General features: G+C 34.4%; 1 long non-coding RNA gene across 3 annotated transcripts in view; it reads left to right on the plus strand.

The window, feature by feature from the left end:
* The first annotated feature begins 5,254 nt into the window (after positions 1–5,254).
* Positions 5,255–14,779, plus strand: part of LOC140635024 (uncharacterized) — a 58,629-nt gene continuing 49,104 nt past the window's right edge. For all 3 annotated transcript variants that reach the window (XR_012032373.1, XR_012032374.1, XR_012032372.1), the window contains exon 1: positions 5,255–5,298. This is a non-coding gene — a long non-coding RNA (uncharacterized lncRNA). The remainder of the gene's footprint in view (positions 5,299–14,779) is intronic.

Raw genomic sequence — 14,779 nt, forward strand, 5'->3', positions numbered from 1 at the left:
TAGTATTCTGTCTGAATGGAATTAAGGTGGTAGTCCAGGTCGCAAGTGGCCTGGAAGCCACTTTGACAGTCTTCTCAAAGAGGCATCAATAGCAAAAGTCAAAATCTGAAGAGAAGGTAATGTATGTTTGCATCAAGAAAATACTAAGGTAAATCCTGAAAACAAGATAGCATGAGAATATATCTACTGACCTAGTCAATGGCCATCCCTAATTTCAGCAAGAGGACATTCTATTAGCAAAGCACATTTTATCAGTGATATTTATATAATTTCACAGACTTGAGGGGTGAGATATTAGGTGGACACGGTTAGCTAGAATGAGCTTGCTTTTCTGAGAGTTTGAATTGAACTTTTAAATATACTTCCTGGGACAAAAAGCCAATATTAGATATAAATCTTCTCTGTTATTTGAATTTATGTGGGTTTTTTTTTTTTCCATCACCCACCAGATTGGGAAAGACCAAGGTTGGTCCCAAAGAGTTCCCTTTGAGACCGCTATTTGAAGCCTTTTTCCCTTACTCTTCTGGATAGAATGTAGCCTGTCATAGCCCCTGTAAGCTTCACTAAGACACTTAGCATTTCCTTGATGTTTTGGGAGGTTCAAGGGGTGGCAAGGAGGAATAGCCACATAGGTACCATATTTGCAATTGCTTTCCCTTGTTTACAAAAAGAAAGTCTTGTTTTCATCCAAGTTTATCAAAAATGTAACTTTTCCCTTATCTAGCTCAAGCTGTAAAAAAAAAAAAAATGGTGAGACTATAAAATGAAACAAAAGAGGGGCACCTGGGTGGCTTAGTGGCTTAAGCATCCGATTCTTGATTTCGGCTTAGGTCATGATCTCAGGATTGTGAAGTGAGCCCTGCTTCGGGATTCTGCACTGGAGCATGGAACTGCTTAAGATTCTCTCTTCCCCTCTCTTGCTGTCCCTACCCTGCCCCAACCTTTTCTCAAATAAATAAATAAATAAATAAACCTAAACAAAAGAAAAAAACAGGGAGAAGGCATTGTTTGTGAACAGACATGAAATCTTAAATGTGAAATTGGAAATCTTACTCCAAACAACATATTTTTGTTTTTTTAAATGAGATGCCTTCCCTCATCTCTTGAGAACTACAAAATGTCATTCCTCCCTTGCAATTTCTCCTACTGCCTCTATTTTCATTGTCAGGTGAACTCATTCTTTCATTAAATAAGTCAACCAAGATGAGAATGAATGCCCATTATTTGAGCAGATACCTGCAAACATCACTGGGCAGAAGTGGAGGAGCAAGTACCAATATGTCATGTTGACTCTAGATTTCTTTCTCCTAGAGAATCATCATTCTTGAATATAATATTTTTTGCATATTTAGGAGATATGCAGTAAAGAGCTTGATGATGCAATGGTCATGGTTGTTCTCAGAGAACAAAAGTTTTAACCATTCTTGCTAATTCAAGGTTAACTCAATTTATACAAGGAAAGTAGAAAGGACATCAAGGTTTGGCTATGGATTTAACTACTTTATCAAGGAATAAATTACCCAAGGTTGGAAAACCAAACATGAAACTTGGAGGCAGTGGGGTGACGAAGGCAGGTAAAATTTCGGAATTCTATAAAGTATTTACATACTGAAATATAAAGGATATAGATGTAGATATTTAAATTATATATGAAAATTCTCACTTATATTCTTTGAGAACAAGGGTCATAGGTTAATCGTTTTTGCATCAGCCTTAATTCCCCTGTTCCAGATTATTTCAGCCATTCCTGGGACCTTAAATGCCAGTGTATATCATGACAAGCAATGTATATTGGCATTTAAATGTATGACTTTCAAAATTCGTATCTACAGCCTGGTCTCTGTTGAGCTCCATACTAGCAAGTCTAAGTATTTGACCTGGATATTTAATTTAATAGGAATCTTAAAATGAGCCTGTCCAAAGCAGGATTCCTTATTCCTCCCCCCCCCCCGAAAACCTGCTCCACACAGCATTTTTCATTCCTGTACATGAAACCACTACCCAATTACTAAAACCCCAGATAAAGATGTCATCCTCATTCTGCCTTTTCTCTTTTATCACCATCACTTAGCTCATCAGCAATTTCTATTGGCTCTATCTCCAAAATGTTACCCTCATTCACCCACTGTTTTTCAAGTTCACTACCATCACCTTTATCCAAGTACCATGATTCCTTGCCTCTTCTATGGCAGCAGCTCACTTTTGACCTGCTACAAACTCTTCCAAATAGTTTCTTAAAATGTAAACCAAATAATGTCATTGCACTGTTTTCTCACTACAGAGAGAAAAAAATCCCAACCCACCACCCTCACCTATAAGGCACTACATAATCTACCTTGACTAACTCTCTAGAGTCTAATACCAGCAAGTAAGACTACAGAGATAGGGCTGGCAATACATGTTAGTTACGTTTTAAAAACATTGAAAGGCCTTCAGAAAAGGAAAATGTGTTTAGGGAAAGCGAGTCCTCCAACTCATTTTTGGCTACTTTTCTAAGAACTGGAGATTTTCACTTACAATATAATCACCTCAAGAGAAAAAAAATCTAAGGTGTTAATGAGAAAACGCTAAACTGCAATTCCTCTCTCATAGAGAGCATAGGATCTAAGAAGAACTAACATGGAATTGAATAGCTATCCTGGGATATCACAGCATATACCCCAACAATTCTTCATCCCAAAATGTGATCTCCAACCTGTGACTATTCTGTCCCCAAACTGACCACCTACAAGGAGCTTGTGAAATGATCCGCCTCAATATTTCATTTCTTTGTAGTATCTCCTTTATCTTTGCAAAACAACTTGAATTGCACTGAAAGTTCATTAAAGTATTATCTTGGGAGCTCTTTTCAATATTAACTATTAAGTTCTAAGACTTTTAATTGAATCCTTTGGGCACTTTATTACCTGAAGGATATGGAGTGTAGCCTAAAACAGGTAACATTTTACCAAACCCAGACCAATGGTGGGAACTTTCAGGATGGGGCTCCAATGTGCATTTATTCATAGTTGTTGGTGTTGCTACTCAGAAGTTTCAATGGTAGTTTGAACTTCTCTAGGGTTAAACTGTGATTTCTCCTATGTATTGCTCTATAGTATTATGGATTTAGCCACTTTTGAGAGTATAAATAACAGCAAAAATCCTTCTTTAAATAAACATATAGTATATAGTCTCCTAAGCATAAGCATATAGTCTCCTAAGATGTCATGACAAAATACCACAGTCTAGGTGGTTTAAACAATAGAAATTTATTTCCTCACAGTTCTGGAAGGTGGAAGTCCAAGATCAACGTGCTAACAAGATCGGTTTCTAGAGATGTCTCTCTTTCTCATTGATAGACAGCTACCTTTTCACTATATCCTCATATATCCTCTTCTCTATGCATGCCCAGAGAGAGAGAATCTCTGATGTCTTTTCCTTTCCTAAGGACATCAGTCCTATCAGGTTAGGGCTTCAAACTTATGACCTCATTTAAACTCAATTACCTACCTAAAGGCCCTATCTTTAGAGATAGCCACAAGGTGATTAGGGTTTCAGCATATGAATTTTGGAAGGAACACAGTTCAGTCCCTAACAAAGAGATTTTGCAATATTAAAAGAAGCATCTTAACATAAATGTCTTTTAAAACCAAATGACCCAAATAACTGAACTATAAACTAAAAGTGGTGTCACAAATTTGGCACTATGGGACATGTAAACTGAGCTGAACTTTGTAGACAACATTGTAAATCTAGTTAATGCCAGTCAGAGCAAAATACATCACAACTTCAGCTTTAAATGAAATAATGTGCTTTATTTTTTGTTACTAAAATTCACTTATCATAAATTAGGTATAAATAAAGCATATAAGCAGCAAACTTTGTTTTTTTTTTCTTTCAGAGAGGAGAACATTTAATGCACTGTAGGAGTAATTTACTAAATAGTACTTTAGCTTGTTACTAATTAAAGAGTGACTCAGGTCATGCATTTAAGTGTATAGAGCCCCAAATGTCTCATAAGTCAACAACACTACATAAACAACACTATTTTATCCTGAATTAGGCATGTTGAACGTTGCAAAGTTCAAACCTGCTAGAATACAAGCTTTATAACCTGCACTCCATTTCAAGTATCTTGAGCAAGGAAAGTTTGTTGGCATACATTTTTTTTTTTGCTTTGTTGATTCTGTGGTATAACACAATTGTTCAACCATACTAATAACTTTGACAATATCCCGAACTACCTCATCAAATTTATGAAGGCACTAGAACTTTGCCAAGCCATAACTCTCTAATTGGAGTCAAATAGCTGTTTCTTTGACACTAAGTGTTGCCCACCTAGATTTTGTAAACTAATTTGCTTAGCTAATGAGAACAGTGTGTCACAGTAGATGGAATTGGTCTGAAAATTAAAGCAGCAAATGTAACAGAGTTTTCTTTCCCAGGGAGGATTACTTTGAAATCTAATAAGGACACCACTGATTTTAAAAAGAGGTAGTTTAGGTTTCACTAGGATTTCCAGCACATATATTCTTGCATATATAAATGATAAGACCAATACATAAAGTTAGTCAGAGTCAAGGAGGATGTTCACTTATGTAATCATTTTCACTCCCAGGTTAATGGTATAGCTGAAAACTGACATGTCTAAAAATGGCTACTAAAATAACTCAGCAAGTAAGAATTTGGAGCTGAGCAAAGTATAGAATTTTTGCTGATAATAGAATATTCAGAATTATAAAAACCTATACTAAGACAATTATTTACAGTTGGAAGCTTATTGAAGTTCCCTGGGGTATTTTGTATGTAAAATTAGGCCTTAACCATCTGTGAAATTGTGAACCTTTGCACACATCTATTTGCATAAGGACAAATAAATTTATAAATCTAGATCCAGGCTCTATCACTGTCTCTGGATTATAGTGTCAACTTTATCTCATAGCAGAGCATTTCAACAATGCCTTCAATGAATACTGAGACCTTCTATGTGCCAAACACTGGGCTAGGTGTAGGAGCTCACAGCCCAGGGGAAGAATAGACAATAAATAACTTAAGAAGCAGACTAAATAATTCCAGATTGTGGTTCATGCAGCAAACAAGAGAGTAATAAGTTAAAGAGTAATGGGGTATGAAGACAATACTATAAATAGAGTGATCAGAAAAGCCCTTTCTGGACATATGATACCTAAGTTGAGAACTAAAAGACGGAACCATCTATGTTAAGACAACAGAAGAGTGTTCCAGACTGTTGAAAAATCTGAAATGAATTGGAATGTGGCATTCTTGAAGAACAGTAGGGCCGGTGTGGCTTAACAGAAGGTAAGAGTAGTAGAAAGGAGTTAAGGTCAGGAAGCTAATTTTATAACAAGTGGCCCAACCCTAATGTCTACAGGAAGAGAGGACATGGGGGAGGGATATAATTTCCAACTTTCTATCCAGGAACAGGGAGAGGCAAAGTGGAGCTTCAAAGGTGCTAGAATAGAACAATCTCTGTGCTCCCTTAATATTATGATTATTTTTCTTTCTAGAGAAAGGGTCAGCAAACTTTTTATTTCTCAAGCAGGGGCTGAAAAGGGATTAAGTTATCAATATTTTAGGTTTTGTGGGCCATAAAGTCTCTGTCAAAACTATTCAGTGCTGCTGTTACATAAATAAATGAAGGAAGGTGATTATGTTCCAATAAAATTTTATTTATAAAAACAGGCAGTGGGCCAGCTTTGACCTGTAGGTTTGCTGAGCCCTATACGAGAATCTTTAAAGAATTTCACATCTGTGCGGTTCACTTCTATTTCAAAAATATTATCATTCTAACGTAGTATCTCTTTAAAAATACTAGGTTCCTTTTATTATACTGATGCTAACTGAAAAAAGAAATTCTCTGCGAAAGATCTGAGCTCCAAGCATTTAATACTTAAATTAATTTGCACATCCTCAACTGATACATGGTGTCAAGGAGGCTCCCACACTATGTTTTCATTATCTCACTTTTCCCATCATTCATACAGATTGCTCCTTGGTAATTTCATCCTTCATTTCAAAACTCTTGTTACGAGGCAATAAACCATTAATGCAGCACATATATCTTCCTGAAATCTAGATGAAGAACTTAATGAAGCTACAGGACACAAAATAATTGCCAGTAGAATACATTTTCCTAAATCCGTTATGGTATTATCAACAACTTAATGGTAGTATATATTTCCATGTAGGCTGCATATTAGGGAAGTATTAATAAAATTATAGTATTTAAAGAAATCACTACATCAGGGAAGAATTATGTGTTTGTTGCAGCGAAAACACACGAAAAGGGATAAAATGACACCTTTAAAAATGAAGATTGAATCTTGAGCTAAGAATAGAAAAGTAGATAATTTCATGGATGAGTTTTAGGTCAGAATAGGTCCATCAAATGCTAATGTTTCTTCCTCCAAAATACTATTCTTTGCTTAACCCCTTGTTTTCATGTGGACTGTTCCTCACTTTGATCAGATCCTCATCGCTTCTATGCCTGGTATAAAAATGCTTTTTTATCTCTAAGTCTCCTATTTCTAAGTGAGCCTATTATTCTGTAGCCCCTAGAACAAACTCTAAATAATATTTTCATTAATATTTTACAACTGTGCTTAAAAATTTTAGAGTAGCATACTCACTTATATATGGAATCTTAAAAACAAAACAAAAAAATGAACTCATAGATACAGAGAACAGATTGGCAGTTGTCAGAGGCAGGAAGTGGGGGTGGGGAAAATAGGTAAAGGGGGTTAAAAGGTACAAACTACCAGTTAAAAAATAAGTATGTCCTGAGGTTGTAATGTACTGCATGGTGAGTATAGGTAAAAATACTGTATTGTATATTTGAAAGTCACTAAGAAAGAGAGTAACTTTAAAAGTTCTCATCACAAATATATATATATATATATATATATATATATATATATATATATATAACTGTAAGGTAATGGATGTTAACTAGACTTACTGTGATCATTTCACAATATATACAAATATTGAATCATTAGGGTTGTACATCTGAAATGAATATAATGTATGTCAATTATATCCCAATTTATTTTTTTTATATCCCAATTTAAAAAGAGAGACATACTAGTGTATTTTATTCCCTATACTCATAGTTTAAAAAAAAAAATCATTACAGTTCATTTAAAATTTTGTTGAGAGTAGCCTGGAAATCTCTCCCTAAAAGGTAACCATTTCTTATTGATTCTTTAGCTTTCCCTTGGAATTGACTTTGAACTACATCAATCTACCAGAATTTGCCTAATATATCTAAATCTCATTATTATTCTCTTCCTCTGCTCAGTACAACTCCCGCATACCTGCCTTGGTTTTCCAGTGGTGAAGCCATTCCCAACCTCACCAAGCATTAAGTCACTTCTTCTTCTCCCCTGCAGAATAGTGGCTATCCATCTAGTTTAAGATTATCACATTGTATTATAATTATGTGTTTATTCATCTATCTTCTCCCAAATGAACTATTCACTCTTAAGAGTAACAGTTTCACATTCATCTCTTTATTCCTATTGCCTGGTTCATAGTGGGCACTCAATATGTGATTATTGAATAAATTAACACATTAATCAGCAAAAAATCTTCAGCTATGTCAACTATTTATGTTTAATTTCACTATCTTGAAGATAAGAATCGCTTCCTAATCCAAGATGTGCTACTTCCAGAATTGAAATCGATTAAAGATTTCCTCTCTAGATGTTCCAACTCAGTAGGTCTGAAGGAAAGGCCCAAGAATCAACCCTTTTCATTAGCATCCTGGCTATTTTGTGGCAGATGGCCCACAGACAATGGTTTGAGAAACTCTGAAATGAGATACTTGGTAGCTGTTCTCAAGAGAGTACCTCAAGAGGTTTAGAGGCATGGTTGCCCTTTACTATGATTAATTTCATGTATGGATGAATATATGAAATGACATAATATTTTGATTCGGATTTTACACTAAGTTAGCTTTTCAAATGGATCTTATCTTTACTGAAAATATATTTATGTTCTGTGAAATAATACATAATACACAAGAAAGAGAAGAAAGCAATATTTGAAGAACTGCAAAGTTTCATTGGATAACCTTTGACTAATTCTAATGACTTAACTCTGATTTTTTAGGAAAATCTTTTGATTACATCATCTGTCCTAGATTTAGATACCTCATAAGCTGTGCTCAAATGGGTGCCAGGGCTTTAGTACAGACTTTTGTTCAAGTCCTTACAAGAGAATTTTATATCCAGCTGTTTATTCCTTATGATAATAGAGCACTGTTTTTTCTTCCACAGTTTGTTGGCATGCACTATAGTCAGCTCCCTATAGCAGCTTCTAGGAAGGAAATAGATTCCACCACTGGAAATTGGAGTCTCAGAAATTCTGTCATGTGAACAATCCAACTTAAAACTGCCAACAAATTCACCAGCAAAAACAGGATCTTCCAAAACAAGTCTGTGTTTTTCTATTTAGATCCAACCAAAGGACCATTCATTGGAAGAATTATATATTTTTCATTTTAAGGAGAAAATTTTTTGAGATATTTAAGTATAAAATAAAGTTTATGAAACACATACTAGTGGACAACCCAGTGTTTTCCAAATACTAAGCCATATGAAAGTTTTCTAGGACCAAAGGAAAATAAGGAAAAGAAGCCCTTAAGACAAGCATCAGTTGCTTCCTGTTCACAAAGTCACATCTAGAACAGAGCAAAAACGCAAATCAGAACTGAAGTCCCTTCTATCTCTATAGGAGTCAAGTCTTGTAACAACTTCTATAATTCTTTACAAAATGTACCTATATCAGGCCACTTTAGGAACAGTATTCTGAAAATGATTATCTTTAATTAGGTCATCAATACTGAGTGTTGAACTCTTTGGTCAGCATTTATTGTTACAAACATAACTATGAAACAGAAGGTGTAAGTTCTTTTTTTTTTCTTTCAAGATTTATTTATTTATTTGAGAGAAAGAGCAGTAGGATGGGCAGAGGGAGAGAAACTCAACCAGACTCTGTGCTAAACACAGAGCCAGATGCAGGGTTCTATCCCATGACACTGAGATCATGACCTGAGCCAAAATCAGAACTGACTCCACCAACTGGGCCACCCAAGCACCCTGAGAATGTACGTTCTGATGCTGACCCCTCCCTGCAGCACTCTGTCCCTGGATCTCTGAAGATGTCTTCTGCCCTGAGTGGAACAGGAGCTATGAACATCCCTCCTCGATCATCTCTTCAGGCTAGCTGGTTCAGGATCACATATTAACTCATGTCTTAGAATGCAGAAAAGTTGTCCAGAAAGAAAATTGCCCATGGCATAAAAAATATTCAGAAACTGATGGTTATCTATTCACAAATAACCAGCTTACATTCCTATCCTTCAATAGTCTATTCTACTAGATTCCATAGTAGAATTAAAAAATAATTCAAAGATAGCATTAGTATTTCATTATATTCCATCTTATTCCATACTTGATTTAAGGCAGCCAGGAACTAACACTTAGTAAGCACTTGTATATCATGAAATGAGTCTTGTACTTTGCATATTTTCTCATTTATCCTAACAATTTGTTATATTTTAAAATTCCCATTTTACTGATGCTGAAATCAAGGCTGTCTGAGGTTACCCTGAATATTACACAGAAGCAATATTAGGATTGAAACCTACATCTGTTAGACTTCAGTCGATCACAACACCATGCTTTCAGCAGCCAGAATCTCTCTGAATGAAACTCTTTGGCAAACCTATTTCTGCTGATTTAAAGCTGACTCAGGTAGCAAAAGCAACATAAGGGGACAAAATAATTTGTCAGGTACCTACTGTGTCAAGGGGAATCTACTTTGACAAGCTTGTCACTCAAAACATTTTGGATTTTCTTTTATTTTGTATACAAATGATTTCAGACACATATTGAAAGGTCAGTCATATTAGTTTGCAACTAATGTTTTCTTTGCTTTAAATCCAAATGATATAATTCACCTTCAACATACATCTTTCCCCCTAAGAGTCATCTCTAAGTTACTTCTATTTTCTACATATGTGATCTTTTGAGAGAGGACAAAAATTTGTCGTTATTGAAGATATTCATAAGAAAATGCCACAGGCTACATCAATAATTTTAAGATAAGAGCTTGGGAAATAACCTGAACAGTAATAGTATCAATGGAATAAGTAATTAGCATTCTAATATGACTAATCTGAAGGACATTTATTTAAATGTAAAAATTCTGGTATATTTTGATGTTTTAGAAATTATACCATAGTTAATAATATTGTTCTATTGATTTCATGACTTTAAGTAAATTCAAATGCTAAAAAACACTAGTTCCCAGTCTGATGAAATGAAAGTACTACTGTAAAGATGATAAGAGAGAGACAGAGAGAGAAAGCCAGGGGAGATTATTCAGTATAAATCAGCACTTCCTAGGTTTTGCTTTTGAAAAATTTGTTTTTATGTCTAATAAATCTTGACTGCCATTTTAATAAAAGCAAGTATCTGCTATTCATAGACCATCAATGAGTACTAAGTATGCATTTAAACCAGAGTTTTTGTAATTTGGAGGCCCAATGATACAAGAATTGTGGTGCTGAAATGGAGAAAAGAAGAAACTTATGATACACACTCTGGCAGTCTAGTCCCATCAATACATGGCACCTCTACAGCTATGTCTTTTTCTAAGAAAGTCACTCACAGACATTTTTTCCCCACGTAGTCCTCAGGAAGCCTCACAACTCTTCTCAATATAATAACCCCAGCTTATGCTTTTAGCAGATTAAAGTTGGCACTAAAGATGAAGCTCATCTCCTATCCTAGGAGAAGACACATGAGTATTATTGACTCTAGAGTAGAAATGGACATCTGAGTATAAGTTTGCACTCCCTCTACCACCACCACATATGAACCAATTAGGAGAGACATTACAATAGGTCCCATTCTTAAAGGAAGGACAGAACCAGTGTTTATTGAATGATTACTACATTCAGTTCTTAGAAAAGCTCTTACAGCTAAAGATTCTTTTTCTGCATTTTTAAGCTGAGAAAATGAAGTGCAAAGAGGTTAACTGTATCTGGTGGTGTCTGCTATAAATACATAGAGTGCCTTTCCTCATCTAGATATTCTAAGTAGTTGTAACTTGCAAATACAAGTTACATTAAGTTCATGTTAGCCCATCTCGCTTTTATTATTGTTTTTGCATTTTTTTTCTCTTGATTAGTTTTACTTTTTCCATGTGTCCCATAACAGCAGCTGCAAAGAGTGATCATTCCACCTTATCCTTTTCAAATTCTGTGCCTCTAATTTCTGTCTTTTGTCTAATTGCAATAGCTGGTATCTTTAAAATGATAGTGCTGATCATGGAAATCCTCACCTTCTTCCATGTGTTTATGAGGAAATAGTACTGCTTCCTCCATCATGATTGATGTTATCTTTGGAGTTGACCCAACCATATTTTTTTATCATTAAGAATATTTTACTTAAGGTTTTAAGTCAAGAATGAACATGGACTTTTTTAGCAGCTTTACAGAGATATAATTCACAGGCTATCCAATCTAATGGCTTTTAGTATATTCAGAGTTGTGCAACCTATACAATCTAATAAAATTAGATTATTTAATCTAAATAATCTAATCTAATTTAGAATTTGATTTTCATTACCCCCGCCCTAAAAAAACCTCAGGTCTATTAGTAGTCTCCCCCTTCCTGACTCCAGCCCCAACTTTAGACAACCACCAATCTACTTTTATTTCTATAGGTTTGCCAATTCTGGATATTTTATGTAAGCAGATCATACAATATATGGTCTTTGGGACTGGCTTACAACAAAATATTCACAGATGGTCATATGACCCACTTTACATCTATTACTAAGACAAAGTATGTTGATATTTTCTAATTAGAACCACCTTCACATTCTTGGAATGACCTCTTTAAATGACAACTGAATTACCTTTTGCTAGTAATTTACTTAGGATTTTTAAACCAATATTGTGTTGCATATTGTTTTATGTGATTTTTTGCTGGATTTTTGTTGGTAATAATGTTATGTATACTACTTCATAAAATGGATTTGGAAGATTTTCTTCTTCATCTAGGTTCTGGAGCAATTTAACTAGCATTGGATTTATCCCCTGTGTAGCTGTCTGAACAGGGTCCTTTTTAAAGGATTAACTTTAAGAACTTTATTTCTCCTTAGTTTTTCAAAGCTGTCTTCCTTTTTCTGGAATCTATTTTGGTAAACTTTATTTTCCTAGAAAACTATCCATTTCAAAATATTTCAACTGTATAAACATGGAGCTTAGAAAACCAGTCTGTGATTTACTTAATTTCATCTGCAACTGAAGTAATTTTTCTGTTTATTATTTCGTATATTTGTGCTTTCTCGCCTTTACTTTCCTATTTAACTGACATTTATCTCATTTATTTCTCAAGACTCAGCTTTGATACACATACAGCTTTACCACTTTTCAGTTTTTTAGTTTATTGATTTTTACTTTACCTTACTAATTCCATACTTCTGTTGTCCTTTTGGTCTTTTTCTAACTGCTTCAGTTATGTGTTTAATTCATTTATGATCATGCTTTCTTATTCATTAATGTAAATACATAATGCTTTATCCTGTAACCCTCGCTTTCACTATAAACCCTCTGTACTATTATGTAGTAGTTTCATTATCAACGAAATTATCACTCTGCTACTTCATGTTTATGAATTATTTAAGAGAAAATGTCAACATTTCTATGTGGTAGGACCTTTTTATTGATTGCTTAATTGATTGAAATATAGTTGGCACACAATGTTATATTAGCTTCAGGTATAAAACACAGAGATTCAACAACTCTGTAGGTCATGTTATACTCACCACAGGTCTACTAACTGTAATGCTATGCTATTACAATACCATTAACTCTATTCCCTATACTGTAACTCTTATCCCTGTAAATTGTTCATTCCCAAACTGGAATCCTGTACCTCCCACTCCCCCTCACCCATTTGGCCCAACCCTTTAGCCCCCTCCCCTCTGGCAACCACCAATTTGTTCTCTAGTCTGTTTCTGCTTTTGTTTGTTCCACATATAAGTGAAATAATATGGTATTTGTTTTCCATGTCTGACCTATTTCACTTAGCATAATACCTTCCAGATCTAATCTTGTTAGCAATGGCAAAATCTCATTCTCTTTTATGGCTCAGTAATACTCCATTATATATACATATACACGCAAACATATATGTGTGTGTATATATATATCATCACATATATATCTCATATATCATTTTTAAATATGTACTATATATACCACATATATGTAATATATATGTATATATCACAATCCATTGATCTATAGATTCATTCATCTCTTTATCCATTCATGTATGGATGGACACCTGGGTTTTCTCTATACCTTGATTATTGTAAATAATGCTGTGATAAACATAGAGGTGAATATATTTTTGAATTAGTGTTTTTTGTTTTCTTTGGGTAAATATTCATTAGCTAAATTACTGGATCATATGGTATTTTTACTTTTAATTTTTTTGAGGAACCTCCATACTGTTTTCCAAAGTGGTTGAAGGAATTTACACTCCCACCGACAGTGCATAAGGTTCCCTTTTCTTGTGTGGGACTTTTGATTTTCTGATTTTAAGTTCTAATTTATTGCATTTATATTACACAATTTTGTCTACACTATTTTATGACATATGATATAGTCATTCCTTGTGACTATCCCAAGACAGTTGAAAATACAGCATATTATCTATTTTTAAGGCACAAAGTTCAACATATACCAGTAAATCCACCTCATAAATCTATCTTGTACTTGTATTTTCCATATCCTTAGTGTTTGTTTTTACAATTTGTTTTTAGGTTTTATTTATTTCTTTCTTTATTTACTTGACAGAGAGAAAGCACAAGCAGGCAGAGCAGCAGGTAGAAAGAGAGGAGACGCAGACTCCCCACTGAGCAGGAAGCTCAATGTGGGGCTTGATCCCAGGGCCCTGAGATGATGGCCTGAGCTGAAGGCAGATGCTTAGCCTACTGAGCCACCCAGGAACCCCCTTAGTGTTTGTTTTTAATCCTTAGTTGTTTCTGTCCACTTGATTTTTTGTCCCTTTGATGAGTTAAAATCTATAATGACTACTGTGTTTCTACTTCTTCCTATAATTTCCTAGCATTTTCTTTATAAATGTTGATTTTATATTACTTAGGGCTCAATAATCATAATTTTTGTATTTATTTGAAAGTGTTCCCATTAACGGTATTGGTACTTTTCTTTGGTGTGTTTATTTTTTGCCATAAATTACATATAAATAGGCCAAATTCTCCCTGTTAAACCTTCTGCCATCATTTTTTTCTCATCACTTGGAAAACTAAAGTTCATCCTCTCATGATTTCTTCCAGAAAAATTCATGAGAACAATATTCCCTAAGTTCTTACATATTTGATGTATGTATGTATTGTCTTTACACTTAAATGGCAGCTTGTCTGAGTATAAAATTTGGGGAACACATTTCTTTTCCTTGAAGACTATTAAGAATTGTTTCATTAGTATCAAATGCTGCTATACAACAATTTAAAGACAGGCTGATTTCTTTTCACTTTTAAGTGACTTAATTTTATTGCTTAGCTTCCCAAATGATTCTTTATTTTTGATGTCTCATTATTGCCTATTTCCTCGTTGGCATAGGCTAAACTGCTGTCATAAGTTACACAAACTCATTATGTAAGAGCTAAAAAAGAATAGAAATTATTTTCTTGTTAGGGGATAAATATTCCAGGTTAGAATTTAAGGAACTTC

Source organism: Canis lupus, chromosome 6 (assembly GCF_048164855.1).
Source record: "Canis lupus baileyi chromosome 6, mCanLup2.hap1, whole genome shotgun sequence".
Lineage (NCBI taxonomy): Eukaryota > Metazoa > Chordata > Mammalia > Carnivora > Canidae > Canis > Canis lupus.